Source organism: Pan troglodytes, chromosome 11, assembly GCF_028858775.2.
Source record: "Pan troglodytes isolate AG18354 chromosome 11, NHGRI_mPanTro3-v2.0_pri, whole genome shotgun sequence".
NCBI classification, from domain to species: Eukaryota; Metazoa; Chordata; class Mammalia; order Primates; family Hominidae; genus Pan; species Pan troglodytes.
In genome coordinates this window covers 21,870,273-21,890,418 of record NC_072409.2, presented here as the reverse complement: position 1 = coordinate 21,890,418, position 20,146 = coordinate 21,870,273, and the positions used below count along the sequence as shown (strand labels likewise).

Here is a 20,146-nt window from a genome sequence, read left to right as displayed (position 1 = left end):
CTTTCCACTATAACCAGTGTCTGAGAGGAGGGCTTGGAGCTCACATACACCTGAGAGGGTCTATTTGCAGGCAGGTCAAGGCGCCCGGTTTACCTGAGCTGCCCCCCAAGCTGAGGTTCTGTGTCCCATTCCCTCCCCTCCAGGCATCAGCCTCTGCGTGGGGTGCATTCTCAGGCAGGCTGTCTGAGGCAGCAGCTGCGGGAGGCATACACTCCCAACTCACCCCCACACACCCTGCCCACCTGTCTCCACTCCTTGCCTCTGGCAGCCCCACTTTGCCTAGGAGAAAAGCAGCAAACCTGCGTCCTCAGGTGCTCTCCTCTTAGCTCCCCCACCCCAGGATGCAGCCAAAGAAAACCAAAGCACTCTGTTTGTTTTCTAAGCCGGAGCCAGGAGCGATTCCCGTAAGGCACTGCCTGGCTTAATAGGGCTGTGTCTGGGCCTTGCCTCTAAGCCAGGCTCTGGCAGTCAGGAGGCTGCCCTCCTGCCTGGCTCCATCAGAGGCCATGGCATTTGCTTAAGGTGATTCAAAGTCGAGGCCAAGGGGACAGAGATGGCAGGAGGCTTGGTTCTGGTTCTGTCTGTACTGACTCACAGCATGACTCTGGACATGACCCTGACCAGCTCCAGGCCTCAGTGCCTCTGTCTCTCTACCTTTACTAAATGGCAGCTGCTTCTGTCAGTAATTCTTTACCCTGGCTGCATATGAGAATGACCTGGGGGAGGGTTTTTTTGTTGTTGTTGTTTTGATTTTTTGAGACTGAGTTTCACTCTTGTTGCCCAGGCTGGAGTGCCATGGCGTGATCTCAGCTCATTGCAACCTCTGCCTCCTGGGTTCAAGTGATTCTCCTGTCTCAGCCTCCTGAGTATCTGGGATTACAGGTGCCCGCCACTATGCTTGGCTAATTTTTGGTACTTTTAGTAGATACGGGGTTTCACCATGTTGGCCAGGTTGGTCTCGAACTCCTGACCTCAGGTGATCCGCCCGCCTCAGCCTCCCAAACTGCTGGGATTACAGGTGTTAGCCACTGTGCCCGGCCTGAGGAAGGTTTTGAAAATGAACACCTGTGCCCCATCCCCATAAATTACCATTGAACTGGCTTGGTATAGGGGTCTGGGCAGCAGTACTTTTCAGAAGCTCAATAGGTGATTCCTGTAGGCAACCAGGGTCTAGATCCATGACCCTAAATAAATGCTGAGATCCCTGTAAGCTTTTGCATTTAAGGATTCTATCAAAGAGATAAAGGAGTAAGAAACAGAGACTTCTAGAAGGAGAAATTCTGATGGGTTTTGGTCTTTAAAGTATCATCAAATTAAGTTGCCTCATTGGACAGATGAGAAAATTGGGGCCCCAAACTAAGGGATGAGTTTAAAACCACATAATGAGTGGCTGGTGGCCTGGTCTAGAACCTGTGTCATCTGAAGCAAACTACAAAAATGTCAGTAATAAAAAGATCAGAGGAGGAGGAGGAGGAAGCTGAAAATAAAGAAAGAAGGAAATGCAAAAAAGGGCAAATAAAAAATGAAAAAAAAAAAAAAACAGAAGGAAGTAAAAGAAAGGAATGGGAGGTCAGGGAAGAGAAAGGGGTAAAACGTAGAGGGACAAAAAGAAATAAAAGCCACAACTGAGGCACGAGCAACTCGGACAGTACCCTGTGAGTCAGGGCAGCTCTGAGCCACACTTGGCTGTACAGTTCGTATTCGGCAATTGCAACCTGGGCAAGAGCTCTGATCCCAGCTGGGGCCCCAGGCCCAGGGCTGGAGCCTGCGTGGGGGCGGTCTGACTCACAGCTGCTACTTCCTCACCCTGTTTCCAGCCTCTTGCTCAATCCAGGCAGGAGGCAGGATAGATGCTCTTTTGCAAGGTGATCCCAGCCCAGAGGGCCCTGCAACCTTTATGAAACGATTCTGGTTAGGTGTAGGAAACAAATGGGGCAGCAGACCCTGTACTCCCAACATGCTGAACAGCAAGCTGACTCCCAAAGCGGCCAGCCCTTTCCTGCCTCCAGGCCTTTGTTTGATGCCCATTTCCACTGGAGTGCCCTTCCCCACAGATACCCTGCCTCACATGGCATCTGAGGCCTCCCAAGTCTGGCCCTGTAATATCTCTCTACTCATGGTTCCCCTTGATGCTTTCTACACTACCCATAAAGCCATTTATTAAAAGTAATTAAAAGTAATGGCAAAAACCACAATTACCAACCTTAAGACATTTACTACTGCTCACCTTTGCTTATGATGTGCTCACTCTCCTATGCAATGGAACCCACAGGCATCTTTCAAATCCCACAAACACACAAAAATCCCACATGAAATGTCCCTGCTTTAATTCCATCTTTCCAAATGGCTTTCTCTTATCACTACAGTCAAAATCATTCTCTCTTTTCTACAACTCCACATCAAGTGTTCAGTCTGTCCCCTGTAATACTTAGCACTCTGACTCTTTTATCTCAGACCACAAAATTGGAAGTTCTACGTGACCAGATTTACATCCATATAACGTCTCTGGGCATAAACTGTGAACTGTGACAGATCTGGGTTTCAATCTAGCTTCCACCACCTGCTATCTGTCTGCTTCAAAGCACAGTATCTTCATCTGCAATATAAACCTGTCAATTTTACCCTGTATTATAGTTTTAAGTATTACTAGCAATAATACAGGAGGAGTATCTGGAACATAGTGCCAGCTTTAAAAAACAGTTACTTTGCTGTTGTCATGAGTCACCTATGGGATTCCCTATGGGATCCTGTGCTGGATCTGGCCTGGAGTGGTCTTCAGAAAATGTAGCTTACATTACTCAACTGAAGCTCAGTTGCTCTCTGAAAACAGTGTGGGCAAGGTGGGGAATGGGAGAGGAGAAGGGAGAGAAAATAAGAATGCGTCCAACAGTGCTGCAATATAAGGATGTTGTTCTGCTCTTTTACTCGTGAAAGAAATGAAAGCTGGCAGATCTACAGCAACTTTAACACTCAAAAACTCATTCCCTCCTCCTAATATCCCTGAGAGATAGGCAGGAATTCCTGTCCCTGACAAATGCAGAAAGATCCAACCTGATGCAGGTGGGTTGGGACAAGGTAAAGTTAGGGCTTAAACTCTCCTGCCCTTTAGAGGCCTTGCTGTAAGACTCTGCTGCCTGCTAGGAGAGGAAGCAGTCTTGGCTCCCGTTATGAATAGATGTCAGCCTTTTGGCATAATGCAACCCAACTGTCAGCCTAAAGGAAGCCGCATGTACTCAGGGAAACCCTGTCTGCTCTGCCTTTCACAGTAAGCCAGGATGTGGAGCCAGGAGAGAAGGGGCATTCAAAGGGCCTGGGAGACCCTTGGTGAAAACAATCAGTTGGTTTCAACATCCCAGAGAGATTCTCAATCAGGGTGAGTCTCAAATATTAGTAGACATAAAAATCACCTGGGGAGAGTGTAAAAAAATAAAAATTCCCAGAAATTCTGGTTCAGTCATTTTGGGGCCAACCTAGTCATTTGCATTAATCAGCATGCACTCCCTGATGATTCTGATATAAATGAATCACATGTTGCAAAATGCTTTAGCCTGTTCCCTAATCTAAATCTTATCTCTCTCCTCTCAGCCTGGTCTACCCCTCCTTCAGAATTACCTTTTACTGAGAACACTGAGAAAATCAATGTGCATATCCCATTCCCTTTATTCTGCCATCACCCATAATTTCTTCCTGTCCTGTTTCATCTGGGCCGTATAGACTAGGAGAGAGATGTTTGAGAGAGTAACAGCAACCTTCAACCTCTATAAAACCAGCTCCTGCCCTTCCTGACTCCTTGGGACTCAGTTCTATCAGTTACTGTATTTCCTTTCCTCTGGAATTGCTTCTCCTCCAATCTTTCCCATTTGGGGGACTGGCCCCAACATTCAGAGTCAGTGGTCTTGGTTAAACCCTCTGTGCCTATATCCACTCTGCCCACTGTCTTTTCCTCCAGCACCCCCTACAACACAAACACACATCACTCATAACCCATGGATCCCACCTCTCAGTACCTCCATCCTCACTGCCATCATTCTAGTTTAGTCTTCATTTCTCCCAAAAACACTGTAGTTCAATAAGGCTAGAAAAGACAGTATGAGAGGGTAAGAAATCAAGCTGCAGAGTGCAGGAGCAGGACCTTTTAGTCTCAGATTCTCAGGAAATAGGAAGAACTGTGAAGAATTGTAGGGGAGGTAGAGAAAAGGAAGATGCTATCTAGCCAAGTTTGTAGCTCTATCCATAATGATATGTCCAAAAGATTCTGAAGTAGCCTGCCACATATACATATACATATACATACACATATACATATACATACACATATACATATACATACACATATACATATACTTAATTGCAATAATTTTCAGATAAAGCAAAGGCATCCATGAAGACTTTGCTTCCTTCTTCTAGTAGCTCACAGAGACCAAAGTTGGCACACAGCACTCTCCTAACACTGAAGACTCTACAACTCCTTCTTCATGGGATGTGTGAAAGCACAGAGAGGTGAGTAAGGTGTTTTTTTAGTTAACTTCCTTCCCATGCCTCATATCTGTTACATAGAAAGGGCATATCACTGGGAAAATAATGTGTTTTGCTCATTTTATTTATTTTCTTTGAGAAAATTGGTGTCAGAGTTAAGGGGGATAAGTTTTTCATACTCTTTTATTTAAACATAGAACTATTTATTCCTAATAAAATCTCATGGGAAAACTCAACAGGTAAAGGTAAAACATTCTGCTAGTAGCAGGAACTTAGTAGGCTCAAGCTCTCATCCACTAGAATTTGCCTCTCTCAGTGATTCCTGGGGTGCCTCAAAGTATGCCTACAGTCTAATAACATCATTTTGAAAACTGCTGAGCTAGTCCACACACATTATTTTGAAAGGAGAGAAGGGGAGACTTATCAGAGCTCATATATCAAGTCACAGTGGAACTGGGATTTGAACCCTTGATTCCTGACTCTCCTCCCAGTACTCCACCAGCTAGATGACTCTGCTATGTGTTCTGGGGTAAAAAGCCCAACTCAGGAGTCAAAGCAAAAATAAAGATCCCAAGGCCTGGTGCCCTAAAACTTGGCATCACCAGGGATGAGGTTTGGGGCCAGACACTCTGATCCAAGCTGCATGGGCACAGTCAGTGGGCATGCACAACCTCTGCAGGGCAGTCAAGGGCTTTTCTTGGGATTTTATGGCTTACAGTGGAAATCCATTAAATTATTAGTGTCATGAAGAGAATGGGAAAGGTTGCAGCAAGGTTGGCTAGCAGGACTGAAGGTGAAAAGACTCACTACACAGAAAGTTCAGGCAGCATCAGAGGATGAGGCCAGGTAAGACAGAGAATTGAAGGCTTCCCCTGGCTGCATATCTTAAAAGATGTCTGAGTTAGCCTTAGGCAAAATCTCCTCCTTAAGAGCAAGTTCCCCCTTCCTCCTCTTTCTTCTTCTTTTTTTAATGGTTTGCTGGTTTGAGGAAGATTCTGTGGACCTGCAGACGTGCCAGGGAAGAAGCCAGAAAGTCTACCTTTGACTCTAAAACAAGAATGGTCGATAATCACTCGGACCTCACTTCATTTTAGTTTCCAAATTAAAAATAATAAAAAGGTGCAACTTTAGATGTTTATGGCATTCACCTCTAAAGAGCCCTAGCGGAGGGAGGGAAGTCCAGAGAGTACTGGCCCAGTGGTCACTGCTTGTTTTCCTTAACTTTTCTCTTCTGAACTTCAATTTCCCTTCCTCTGTTATGTCACTGTTATCCTCGGCAGATAATTTCTGCACAGAAACGATGTGTCCAGGACAGTGTTAGGCTTTGCAATGGAACAGAAAACAAATGTGAGAAAAATGTTCCACTCTCAAAATGTTTATAAGCATGTAGCTCTGAGATGTAGCAGAAAGTGCATTGGCTTGGGGATCAGGAAGACTTGAGCCCAAGTCGAACTTTTACCTTCCTAGGCTGGTGTGATGGATAAATCACTTCAGCTGGGCCTCCACTTTTCCATGCATGAGGTAGGGACCACAGCACCTACCTAGCACACCTAGCCACATTGCCAGTACTCAACAAAGGTTATAGCCTCTTTTCCCTCTCTTAGACAGTCTGGGAAAGTCAAATTTGGGGTGAACCTGTCTTTTGACTTTCTGACCTTAGGCAAAAATTGAAGTTTTAGAAAACTGCTATGGAAGGACAAGATATCAGCCTCCAAAGGGTCTTCTATTAGCTATGGGTGGATGCATCTAAAGGTGTAAGTTGTTCAGTGAGCATTGAACAAATGAATGAATGAATGAATGTATGAATAAATGAATAAATGAACAAGCTACCCACAGTCAAAGTTCAACATGCCTGTGACTTATTTACTTTTTAGTTTTTATAATTTAGCACAGATTACCTAATCACTTTATCACTAGAGTAGTTACATTAGTTCACTTAACTCTCATGTCCTTCTTATGTATGATGGAAAAATATGCAGTGGTAGATAGAATGCTGAATATGTATTATCTCTCTTAATGATACCACAGAGACACAGTGTTGCTGTGAAAAATATGTATAATATTTTTCTCAAGAAAATCCTTATCTATGAGACCCTATACATGGAAGGTGAATTGTTTCCTTCAAAGAGGCAACTTGGTGGATGTTAAGAAGGCAGGGAGGACCCACCTTGGGATCTGGTGTCAAGAATCTAGTCCTATCATTGTCACAGGTTTGCTGTGATCAGAAGCCGGTCCTTTCCATAGTAAAAATAATTCTATTGTGTTACATGGTATTTATGAAAGTGTGGAACACATCAGAATCAAATCATTTAATGCAAAGGAAGCCTCCCACACTTTCTAATTTTCTTATAGTGCTTCAAATTAAGTCATGAAGGATGGCTTGTTTTAGTGCTAATATGTCCTCGACACCTCTGTAACATTCGCCAGCCTCCCTTTTTTAGAAGAGAGAGAACAAGGCTCTGGCTCAGAACATTCCAGAGGCAACAGTATCTGTCTAGAATTTTATAAAATTCTTTTGTTTTCACTGTATTGATTTTTAGAGTTATCTTCTATTTATGGCACGTAATCCTGGTTTTCCATTTACCGGTAGTGTTACATATTTCCATTTTGAATTCATTGATTTTAACCAAAAATAAAAAAAGAAAGAAGAAAAGAAAGAAATGAGTCAATTTCAAGAAAAACACATTAAGTTAATAATATCCCAGGTATGGCAAAATTGTGAAGGTGATGCTCAGATGAGATGCAGGAGACACTGTGCTTGTTGATTTTCCAGGGTCTTTCGAGGAGGGAAACTGTGAGATTATCTGTGCACTGCAAACCCTGAAACTGCCAGCCAGAACATTCTAATGGAGATTAAATGAACTTCAGTTTTCACGACAGCTTCTGGGAAAATTAGTTTGTATAAAGTGATACCCAGATATTCATGAGCAACTATTATCTTTAATTGGTGCTTGTAAGAGAGAAAAACGGGTCTATAGAGACTGAAAAGGCTAAAGTGCCCTTTAACTTTAGAGGCCACAGAAAACAGCCCACACTGCCCAGAGGCCACTCCAGCAAGAGGCTGAGGGCCTATGTGTTCTTCGAGCTCCCCCAGTCTGCGCCTCTCTGCTCCCTGGCCAAGAAGAGAGACAAGGCCAGCTGCACAGGCCGGCCCACTTTCGCGCTGCTGAGATCTCTGAGCCAAAGTGAGCTAGGGGCCCGGATTCAGGCCTCTTCCCCTGCTCTGTCCCCACTCTCAGTTTGAAATATAGCAGAGCAGGAAGGTGAAACCAGGACAACCCTAAACTGTAGAGAATGGGTTTAAGTGAATGGGAATGGGCTTTCCTCTCCCGACTCTGTGCAGTCCATCTCCCCACCCCGTCCCCACCCCAGGCCATCAGAGCTCACAGAAGACCTCTGGCTGAAGCTGACCTCCGGGAAAGCTATTGGATAGTGCTCTGAAGTCACTGACAGAAAGGAGGATATCCCAGCTCTGGAGAAGGAAGGAAAGGATGATGGATTTTTCCATGGATTTAACATTCACTGAACAATAAATGGGGTCAGCTGAACTAAACAAACAAACAAAAAAAAACCACACACACACACAACCCTGCATCTGACAGCTGAGTGACAAGAGCTGCTGGCTGTGGACTGAGGAGAGGCCTCGGGGTGCAGAGGTGCAGAGAGGGAGAGATAATTATTCAGGATAATTAGCACCTTGGGTTAGAGGCTGCTAGTTCTGGGATGCACATGTGTGAGTATACTGACCCATCATTTGCATGCATCATCAACTCACAGCATGGCAGCACCAGACTGGGCAAAAATAATTGACATCCATCCATCCAATCCTCTATTCAACAGCACTGCATTCAACACTTACCATGTACATGGCTCTGTGCTATGTACTGAGGATACAGTGGAGAACAGTTCAGACACTGTCCCTGCCCTCCACGTACTTCATCTTCCAGCAGGAAAGATAAAAATATGAATAAATAATTGGAATGAAGCACGAGGAGTGCTCTGAGTTGAGTGCTCAAGTCCTACCTCACCTTTGGTAAAAAGCTTCCAAGAGACGGGGAAAAATTTATTTATACTTCTCTGTCTTGAGTTTCCTCACTGGTGACAAAAGTTGGGGTGGAGGAGAGGTCCTACATCCATGGTTTTTAAGCTGTAGGGCTCTTTAAAAGTGCCCAGAGGGCTGGACATGGTAGCTCATCCCAGCCCTTTGGGAGGCTGAGGTGAGAGGATTGCTTGAGACCAGGAGTTTGAGCAGCCTGGGCAACATAGCCAGACTCCACTTTATTTTTCGTAAATAATTAAATAAAATAAAAGTCCCCAGAGGCTGTTGAGAAGGAGGCTTCAATCAGATCTCTAAGCCACCTATTTTTATTTTGTTTCATACATCGGAATTTTCTAAAATTGTGTTGGAACAAATAGTTCTGCTGAAACAGAGAGAGAGAAAGTGAAAAGAGGTTGACAATGACTCAATTCGACGATGACCAATATTCCTTCTAGCTCTAGCTTTCTAAGACTTTAGTGACCCTAATGTCCCTAAGTTTAACCCCATAACTCTTTTATAAGCAAATATAAATCTATGACCAGACCCACATATTGAAGTAATTTTCTACCCACTTTATCCACTTGTTTTTCTGTAAACACCTAGAAAGCTGAAGTCATTAGTATATATGTACACACACACATATATGTGTACATTATATTATTTATGTAGAATACACAGATACAGAAAAAATGTAGATGGAGAGATATGTTAATATGTTTACTACTGGGTTTAACTAAGTGTTGTTAAATTCCATGATATATTGGGAGGCCGAGGTAGGTGGACCACGAGGTTAGGAGATCGAGACCATCCTGGCTAACATGGTGAAACCCCGTCTCTACTAAAAAAATACAAAAATATTAGCCGGGCGTGGTGGCGGGTGCCTGTAGTCCCAGCTACTCGGGAGGCTGAGGCAGGAGAATGGCGTGAACCTGGGAGGTGGAACTTGCAGTGAGCTAATATCATGCCACTGTGCTCCAGCCTGGGCAACAGAGCGAGACTCTGTCTCAAAAAAAAAAAAAAAGAAAAGAAAAGAAAAGAAAAAATTCAGTGATATAGTGGTTAAAAGTACAGAATTTTGAGAGTACATCACTACAACTTCCTAGATATGTTATTTGGGAGAACATATTTAATTTTTCTATATCTCAGTCTCTTTTTTGTAAAATGGGAAGAGAGTTGCCTAACTTTTCAGTATTCTTGAGTTAAATGAAAGTGTCTAATTTTTGCAGTATTCTTGGATTAAATGAAAGTATTTATAGCACACAGCATGATATGTAGTAGGTAATAGAAGCCTATAAATAATATTTCCCTTCCCTTTTATGGCCCTTCCTAAATGCCAAGAGATGGATGGCCACGAGTTTCTTTATGTGTCCTTCTTGCTCTCAATTTAGATGGAGACATGGCTGCTTGGAAATTGTCCTTAAAGGAACCACAGGTTGGTACAGAAGTGAAAGTACTATAATTTGGAAGATCTTCAAAAAAACTCTTTTGACATTGTGGCATGTAATTTCCATACCTTTTTCCTAAGTGTATATAAAGAATGTAATATCTTCTGTCTTTGAGCGATTATAAACCCTCAGGATGAAAGAGGCAGAGTGATAGTACAAACAAATAAAACTTCATAACAAACAAGCAAACATAGACCTCTCATGTGGTTCTTGGGGTTTTCAACAGCTCTGAACTTGCATTTGCTTCAAGCACTGCCCAGTTCTAAGAGACTGTAATTGAATATACATTGTTCGATTTTTGTTTTTTGCACTAGTCCCATTACAGAGCTATAAGCATAGAAACAGAATGACCATGTCCACCCTGTTGATCAGTCTTTTCTTTCAGCAAATGAGTACTGTGATCCCACTATGGACCATATCCTATATCATGGGTGCTGAGATGAAGGGCAGAGTCCCTGTCCACACAGTACTCTCAGACTAATGTCAGCACACAGCCCCCACCTCACCTTGAGTCCCAAAATTCAGCTGTGATGTTGCAGACAAGCTGGAGACTTTCAGATAAGATAACAATACAAACAGCAGCAGTAGTAGCAGCTTCTACTTAGGAGGGCTTACTAATATGACAGAATCTACTCTAGACCCTTTACATTTTCTGTCTCTGATTCTCTCCATACCTCTGCAAGACAAGTATGGTCACTACTTTTTTTTTTTTAACTGCACTGAAGAGAAAAAGAAAAAAGTGATTTGCTTAAGGTAGTGCAGTCAGTGAGTGACTGAGCCAGAATTACATAACAGGGTTCCCTTTTCCTCTGGGGACCAAGAGAGCTTATGGAAGGACATGGGCCATTTCTCAGCAAGATGACACTGCACAGCCACAGGCCAATGACTTGGCATTGCTTTGGCCCAGGAAGTTCAACTCAGAGAAGTAGACTCAAGCAGCCCAGGAATTTTAGGTCCAGAAAAGTCATGTTTCCTCAGAGATGCTTGCTTTTGTCAAGCCAAGGGTTCTGACAGGGCTATATTCTCAGACCATTCAGCTCATCCTCAATCTTTAGTACCTACCAGACACAAGGTTCACCCATCTTGATACAGTGAGACACAGAAGAAAGAGCCAGGGCTTGAGTTTGTCTGAGCCTCAGTTTCCTCAGATGTAAAAAGAATATGAGAATATACCCTTCTACACAAGACTGATGTGATAACGAAATAAATTATCTAAATGGCCTGGCACATGGTAGATACTTAAGAAATGCTCATTCTCATTCATTTAATATTTATTGAGTGTCTACTATGAGCCAGTAGTCACTCTTGTTGGTGCTTAGAACATATCAGTCAGCAAAACATGCAACAGATTGTTGCCTTTATGCAGATTACATTCAAGGGTAGGGAAGCAGTTCTTACCCGACTCTACTTTATGTGCTTCCTTGCCAGGCAGTGACAAAGAAACTTGCCTCCTGGTGAGGCCTACAACCTGTGGGACTGGAGGAGATCTCCCCTCCTCTTCCATATGTGTTAAATGTTGCAATCAGAAAGACCCTTGGAAACTCCACTCTGGGGCATTTGTTACACTGTAAATCCCTTGCCCTAACCTTATTCCGTCCCACAAACCAATTTAGAGAGCTGAGACCTTGGATATCTCATCAGACCAGATGGATGAGAAAATCATCTAGGGAGAGGAAATTCAACAAACATATGCTGAATACATCTCTATGCAGAGTCCTATGCTTCTGGTGCTGAGAAACAGGCTGAAGCACATACACAGTTTATTTCACAACTTATTTGGAAGATAATTCTTTTCTGAATTAAATTATGATCTATGGTCTTTTTTCTTTACTCTCACTTAGTGTGTTTGTGTATGTACATGTCTAACTGCAGAAGTAGGAAGTATGATGATGGGGATGTTGTCTGTGAATCGAATGAGAATGTTACAAAATATATGGTGTATGCACTGCAGTGCCTTTCTAAAAATCCAAAAAGAAATTCTGAATCCTGATCACATCTAATACCAAGGACTTTGGATAAGGACCTTTAGTACTAATTTCCTTATTTTGCCTGGGAAGCTGAGCTTCAAGGAACCTAAGGAACTTGTCCAAAGTTACACAGCTAATAAGTAACAGAATCAGGATTTGAGCCTGGAAGTTTGACTTAAGAACCTGTATTTGTGGCCTTTATATTACTCTGCCTTCTTATTCCTTGAACTATTAATATGAGCCAGGAGCATTTTCTTCTTCCTCTTTCTTCTTAGTTTACTCTTCACAACACTCTAAAAGGCACTTACTATTATTGCCACTTTTTATTGATAAAGAAACAATTGTACAAAGCAATGTTAAGGTCTTGCTGGTTAATAAGTAGCAGTACTCGGATTTGAACCCAGGATGGTCTGGCTGTAATTCTATTATTTGTAACTATTGTACTATACTGCCACAGGCCAGTGAGGTCCCACGTGGGTTGCAATTAACACTGTAAATGTTAATTGTGTAGTTAACAATGTGTAAATGTGACTTACACATTTCTTTGGCTTATATACATTGCCTCTCTTGCCTCCTTGCAATTCATTCTCCACATAACAGCCCAGTGGCATTTGTAAAGTAAAATCTGATTACATCACTAACTCACTAGCTCCTTCACTCATTCCATAAGCCTTCATGCCAGGCACTTTTCTGGTAACTGCGGAGGCAGTGATTAATAAAATAGTCTTACCCCTTATGGAGCATCAAGCCAGCCAGTCCCCAGATTTCCATTATATTTAGAATAAATCCAAAAACCTTAACATTAGACCCAGTGGATCTGGACTTCCCTATCCTTCCTCCCTCTTCTTCTTGTTCTTCCCCTCTCTCTCTCCTCCCTTCATAGTAACCTTCAATAAGTCTGTCTATCAGTCCATCATTCCAGCTTCCCTCCAGCCTCAAGTCTTTAGCACAAGTGAGCTCTTTCTTCTGGATGGTTCTTCCTTATACATTCATTAGTTTTATAATTCAATTGATGTGTTTGTCTCCTACTAGACTGCAAGTGCCATGTGGTCAGAGCTATGCCTTATCCTCTTGACATATCTGTCTTTAACCTCTAGCAAAATGTCTCTGGGACCTGGGAGGCATTCAATAGATATTTTTTGAATAGCTGAAGGCATGAACATTATGTTAGGTGCACAGAATTTAAGTATCAATATTTGTGTCTGGAAGGGAGGTAGAGAGGGAAAATAGTCAGAAAGCTTCTCAGAAAAAGTTAAAGTTATTTAAACTACACATCACGACTTGTATTTGGCAAAGCAGCCAGGAAAGTTTCCACAAGAACAAAGAAAAATGTACATGTGTTGTTATGCTAGGATGGGGTAGACATAGAGATATCTAGATGAACTCTGGGTAGTTTGTAAAGATGAAGCTGAGAGAGGGTGTAGGGAAAATAAGGCTGGAGGACTAACATGTTGAGAACCAATGCTTTAAGAGAGAGAGAGTGTGTCCCTGCTTCAAACTCATCCCATGAGCACAAATCGTCCAAACACTCGCACCCAGATTCCCTCTTGCCTAATATCCTCTAATCTGGTATGCATCGTGATGCATTTGGTCATCTTCTTATGTCTGTCTCCCCTGCTATGCTAGAAAGTTCTTCTGAACAATGGCTAGAACTTAATCATCTTAGCCTCCTCAATGCCTTGACTGAAAAGGGCCCTTGGTAGAAGTTCAATAAATCTTCATTAATTTAAATGAAATTCAAGTAGAATAAAATATATTGAGGTAAAATCAGTTATATTTTTCTCATTTCTCCACTATACCAGTTATCATCTTCCACTCCCTAAAGTTTGGCTGGATCATCAGGTGCCAGGTTGAGAAAAGCCATTCCAAATCAACACAAAGGAATTACACAAATTTACACCAAGGAGACAAAGTAGACTACCAAAGAGAAAAACAGAAACAGAGAATGACTTTGAGAAAGACACAAATAAAATGAGAAGGAGAAAACAAGAGTCTCCTTGTCAAAATCTAAAGGAGCCTGTTGGAGTCTCCCACAGCCCCAGGGAGCAAAGATAAAGATCCCATCCCTATGAGTATCAAGCTGCATCTATTACATACCACAACTAATTTAATTGTTACAGCATGAACTGACCTGCCAAACTTTTATTGTTGAGACTATTTGAGAAGGTAGCTATGGAGGGTAAGAAGGAAAGCCATGTCTTTGTCCTCCACTGGCCTGGGACATAGGTGTCCCCTTTTCATTCCCTTGACTTCCTCTCAATTCACACAATTAGGATTCTTCATATTCCTTTAGGAATTCCCTAATGGCCAGGAAAATGTTAAAATGTTGGGTAATTTCTTCTTCCTGAGAAGCCCTTTTCTCAGCAGGCAAGCGGGAGGTAGAAATCAAAACCAGGGTGGCTGCCTCGGGCGATGAAGCTAGAGTGAAAGAGGTTGGCTGAGGTTAAACCAAAGAACAGTCCAGAAGATGGGAGAATCCCAACAAATTTTCAGTCAGTATTTCCCAAAGTGGGTTCCTGAAAATTGTTCCTTTAGAAAAAGCATCATAGTCAAGCACATTTAGGAAACTTTCCTTAATTCCCCTCTCTTTGAAATTCACAAGCCCCTTTGACATATTAAAGTTTCTGAAAAGTCAGTGAATAAAGAAACCTGTTTACATTTGATTAACCAACATTTTTCCAAACTAACTAGTCCCAGAACTGTTTTTATATTCTACGGCTCATATATTAGCATTCCACTGGACTAATGTTCTCCTGTGTGAACTTTGGAGATCAGGTTAAGGAGAGGTGAGCATAACCTTGACAAGTTAAAGCATGCTTCTTGGGCTGGGCACGGTGGCTCACATCTGTAATCCCAGCACTTTGGGAGGCCTAGGCGGGCGGATCACCTGAGGTCAGGAGTTCAAGACCAGCCTGGCCAACATGGCGAAACCCCATCTCTACTAAGAAAAAAAATACAAAAATTAGCAGGGTGCCTGTAATCCCAGTTACTCAGGAGGCTGAGGCAGAAAAATTGCTTGAACCTGGGAGGCAGAGGTTGCAGTGAGCCGAGATCATGCCATTGCACTGCAGCCTGGGTGACAGAGCGAGTGACTGCCTCATTAAAAAAAAAAAAAAAAAAAAAGAATGCTTCTTGGAGAAAGCAAAGGTTATGCGTGATTTTGAAAAATGAAGGATGAAGAGGCACTGATTAAGCTGAAGACAGAGGGAAGGTTCGGAAAGCTCATGTGTTCATTTAACACTGCATTTAATAAATATTCATTCAGTGCCTACTCTGAGCCAGAAAGTATGCTTGGTCTTAAAGATACAGAGGTGACCAAGAGAGGCATAAGCCTTGCCCTCATGGAACTTGCATTCTGCAGGAGAAGAGATGTAAGCAGACCATTGCAGAGTAATTTTTCTATCTGGTATGACAAAAGAGAAGGAGGGTCTAAAGATTAGGTAAGAATTCTCCCAGCCAGGCTGGGTGCGGTGGCTCACACCTGTAATCCCAGCACTTTGGGAGGCCGAGGTGGGCGGATCATAAGGTCAGGAGATAGAGACCATCCTGGCTAACACGGTGAAACCCCGTCTCTACTAAAAATACAAAAAATTAGCCGGGTGCGGGGGCGGGTGCCTATAGTCCCAGCTACTCAGGAGGCTGAGGCAGGAGAATGGTGTGAACCCGGGAGGTGGAGTTTGCAGTGAGCCAAGATCACGCCACTGCACTCCAGCCTGGGTGATAGAGCGAGACTCTGTCTCAAAAAAATAAAAATAAAAATAAAAAAAATATCCCAACAGAATAGCAAGGAAAGAATTTGCAATAGAGAGAACCACATGAACAATGATCTCTTTGTCATCCTCAAACACATCAGACACGCTTCCATCTCAAGGTCTTGCACTTGCTATTCCCTCTACCTGAGATGCTCTTTGTTCAGGTCTCTCATCTCCTTCCGATCTTTGCTCCAACATTGCCCTTTTCTGACTTACTTATTTAAAACTAGACAGCCCTTTCCCTCATCTAGCATAGTTGTCTTTTTTTCTGCTTTTCTTTTTCTTCTGTATCAATTATCAACATCTGATAAAATATTTATTTTGTATTTTTTTCCTTTTCCTGTCTCCCTTTCCTTCTAGAATCATCTTTTAGAGCTGAGTGAATGGTGTCTCTGGATTGCATCTGCAACCTGACGTTCCAGAATGCTGGCTCCATGAAGACAAGGAGTTTTGACTCTTTGGTTAACTGCTGATACCAGTGCCTGGTACATAGTAAGAACTCAATAGATATTTGTTGAATAACTGAATTGGTAAGCAGATAAAAAGCATGGAAGATTTTAAGGACAAAGAAGAGAGGTAGAGGACAAGCATTTATATACCATAAACTCTTTGCAAAGCACATGGATTACAGAACTAGTTTAAGATTGATATTTTGTCTATTTTACAGTTGAGTAAGTGGAAGCTCAGAATGGTAAAGTGACTAACCCAGTGCCACACATCAAATAAGTAGAGAAGTCCAGAGTCGAACCTAAACCTGATTCAAATAGTTAAAATGACATAGGCCTGACTAACTTTTAGTGATCTCAGGTGGCTCTTTGGGTCTTGCTCTTCCATGTTAATGCACTTCTCCCCTGAACTAAACATGTAGCTTTCTGAGGTGGCCCAAAGTGCATGGAACTGATTGCCTCCCAGTCATGGGATGGATAAATAATGGCATGGCAACCCTTGGGGCTGGAGATGACTCAGCAGACCAGAGCTGGAAAAAGAGCCCACCTCTCCCCACCCTAAACATCTCATTCATTCTCTAATGTCAGGTGCCTTGCTACCCCCATGCTGGGACAGTTAATAGCTCACCCAATAAACGGGTGTGTAACAAAGTCTACTGCAAGGCCATCATTATTTGCAGTATCAAGTAATGATACTTGCATCAACTTTGGCTGATCTCTGTGCTGGCCACATGATTAATTCCAACTGGTTGTTGTCCCCTGCCTGGGGTCATTCAGAAATCCTTCACTTCTTGGCTGATAGTCTACAGATTCCCAGTGCTTGTGAAAGGATTCGAGAGTTTTCTTCCTCCCTCCCATTCTCCTTTCCTTCATTACTTCATTTATTTATTTTTTCATATAGTCATATATAGATCTAGTTATTCATTCATTCATGGATTCATTTATTCATTAATTAATTTACTCAAATATTTCTATGATACTAATTTATAATCTGTATTCATTCATAAATGCATACACAGATTCAGTTTCTTAATCAAATCAGATATTGTAAGGGATATGATGAGAGTTATCTCATCTTGGAGAAATCACTTAACTCCTCTAAGCATCATTGTCCAATTGAAGGAGGTAGACTTAGAGTACAAACCTAAGCCAGCTAGAACCAAACGCCTCATTCAACTCAATAGTTCCTTGAGTTTAAGATATGTAAGACACAACACTGCCTTACAATATTTTCTAGTCTATTTCATATATTTTCCATCCCAACCTAGTGTGATTCATATGTTTTCCATCCCAACCTAGTATACACATGCATGTATATATGACTGAAATGCAAGCTTTATGAAAAAATCCTTAGGCTTGCCACAAACACACACACACACACACACACACACACACACACACACACACACACACATATGCCCCATACTGAGGAGATTAACAAGTAAACAAATACATTCAGGATAATGTATGTATAATACATTCAGGATAATGTTTTTAAGACACTGTTTCTCTCTCTCTCTCTCTCTCTCTCTATATATATATATATATATATATATTTATTTATTTTGAGACAGTGTCTCACTTCATCACCCAGGCTGGAGTGCAGTAGTGTGTTATCGGCTCACTGCAACCTCCTGTCACACCCTTCCCTCCACCTGCCCACCCATTCCCACCCCGGACCCCAAGCTCAAGTGATCTTCCCACCTCAGCCTCAGTCTCCTGAGTAACTGGGACCATGGGCACACACCACCATGTGGCCTGGCTATTTTTTTGTTTGTATTTTTAGCAGAGACAGGGTCTCGCCATGTTGTCCAGGCTGGTCTTGAACTCCTGGACTCAAGAGATCCACCTGTCTCAGCCTCCCAAAGGGCTGGGATTACAGGCATGAGCCACCACACTCAGCCTACATCCTATTTTCTTTTTTTAAATGTTGGCTCCAATCCAATAAGTTGACTTTACAACCTACTAATGGATTATGACCTGAAGTTAGAAAACTATGGTGTAGAAGATCTAGAGAGAGACCTTCGATTACAAGTACATATAACACAAGCTGGATACTTGGATACTGTTTTAGACTCTTCACTCATCTTCCACATCCAACAGCCTTCTACATGTGTAAGCTCTGTCTCTTACATAGCCCTCCAGTCCATCCTCCAAGCTGCAGCCAGTGATCATTCTAAAATATGCCTCTGATGGAAAGTCTGTAATAGTCTTCACTTGTCTACATTATAAAAGAAAAAAACAATAAATGCATCTAATTCCTTAGTCTTGTCTGGCCTTGATTTCTCCTCCGGGGTCATTTCTCACTAATTCTGCTTTTGTATCTCATGTTGAATCAATGTTGAGTCATGCACAAGTCCTTGAATCTTTCATGCTCTTTCATATGTTGGGCCTTTGCTTTTGAAGATTTTTCTGCCTGGAATTCCCATTTCACCCAATACTGGGCTCATTCCAGGATCAGCTCAATCCTTTGTTTTTCTATGTAGCCTTTACTGACAGCCTCCTTAGCCATCATCCCCTTACTTTTCACATTATCCTGAATATATCTGTTTACTTGTTAATCTCCTCTGTATGGGGCCCATAAGGTCCAGAACTTTATTAATGGAAATTTCTCCATCCCCAGGACTCAGAACAGTGTTTCACATAGGTTAGGTGCTTAGAAAATATTTCTAAAGGTATATGTAGTGACCTGGATCAACAGGATTTGATGTGTCAATACCTGCAGCGGAATTGATTCACCATGCGGAAATCCAATGGCAGGGGGCTTAACTAATCAAGAGCCCTAGTCTGAGTACTCTGAATTTTAACCCTGCATCTGCACTGAGGCCACACTTCCTACAGGCTGTTCCTAGCCAACGACTGGGCATAACAGGGATACTAAGGCAAGCCCATTCTGGGAGATACAGGAATCCTCAGATGGCAGACTGTCTTGAGGATTCCCTTAGGCTGGGCAGCAGCCTGGGATGCTTCTGCATAGCCTTCCTTCCCACTCTCCTTCACTCAGGGTCAGACTCCCCCCAACCTGATGGCTCCCACCCAGCCTTCACAGCAAACTCCCATCTTCTCTCACATAGGCCTTTCCCTTAATACAATCCTTTGATGTTTTATCCCATCTCAGCATCTGCTTCTCAGAGGATCCAAGCTAACACACTATCCTCAATGTACATATGAAGGAACCAAGGCTGAGAGAGGTCATGTGACTTGTGAACAATTGATAAGACTGAGGTTCAGTTGAGCGCTGGTAAATGTTTAACAACTTGGCTCTCTGTGGGAAGACAGGGAAAGTGCTGATTCATAGCACTGGCTGATTTCCAACATATAAATACTTCCACCCTGGCCAATTTCACACTACCACTGTGATTTCCCTGAACGTGGACTTGGGAAGATATGTGTGCAGTTGTCCTCAGGAGCCAGACAAGCTGGCTGTAGTGCACCTCTGTGAGGCTGCAAGCCTAGGCTTCTGTCTCTCTGGGTGGCACCCTTGACAGCCCTTCCCAGTTTTTCCCCACTGAGTGCTCTTCTCAGTTGGCGGGGTGGGGCGCCAACAGCCTATTCTGGGAAGTCTCTGTCCAGTCAGTGGGCTGGAAACCTTGTGGACATGCGGCTTCTCCCTGGGGGAGATAGGGGGTGGATAGGGGCTCTCATGTCCCTAAAAATGTAGGCTCTGCCAGATGGGGAATAGTCACAGGAGGCTTGTGACATCAAAATGGCCTTGGAGGACCCTTCTGGCTGTAGCATGGAAGATGGATTGAAGGGGTGAAGGCAGAAGACAGCAAGACCAGTAAGAGGTGGTTTAAATAAGAGACATAAAGTAGTGGTGTGGGAACTATTTCACGAAGAAGATGAAGGAAGGACGGTTGGCAGGCAGAAGGCAGGACAGATCATACTACTAGTTATTGAGTAACTGCTAGTTATTGAAACTGTACTGCCTGCCAGGCTGTATGCTAGGCACTTTCTCATTTTACACCCCTCTCCCAAAATGTCAAGGTAAGAGTTATTATCTCTGCATCCCAGATATGAA

General features: G+C 42.8%; 1 protein-coding gene and 1 long non-coding RNA gene across 7 annotated transcripts in view; one reads left to right on the top strand and one right to left on the bottom strand.

Annotated features, from left to right (window-relative positions):
* Positions 1-20,146, bottom strand: part of ASTN2 (astrotactin 2) — a 980,365-nt gene that overhangs the window by 122,107 nt on the left and 838,112 nt on the right. The gene's annotated exons all lie outside the window — the stretch shown is intronic.
* Positions 1-20,146, top strand: part of LOC104007994 (uncharacterized) — a 65,781-nt gene that overhangs the window by 43,223 nt on the left and 2,412 nt on the right. The window contains exons 5-8 of one of the 2 annotated variants that reach the window (XR_010148575.1): positions 3,267-3,373; positions 4,365-4,500; positions 9,904-9,947; positions 16,040-16,164. This is a non-coding gene — a long non-coding RNA (uncharacterized LOC104007994). Of the gene's footprint in view, positions 1-3,266; positions 3,374-4,364; positions 4,501-9,903; positions 9,948-16,039; positions 16,172-20,146 lie in introns of both variants that reach the window. The other variant, XR_010148574.1, reaches the window with a different exon arrangement.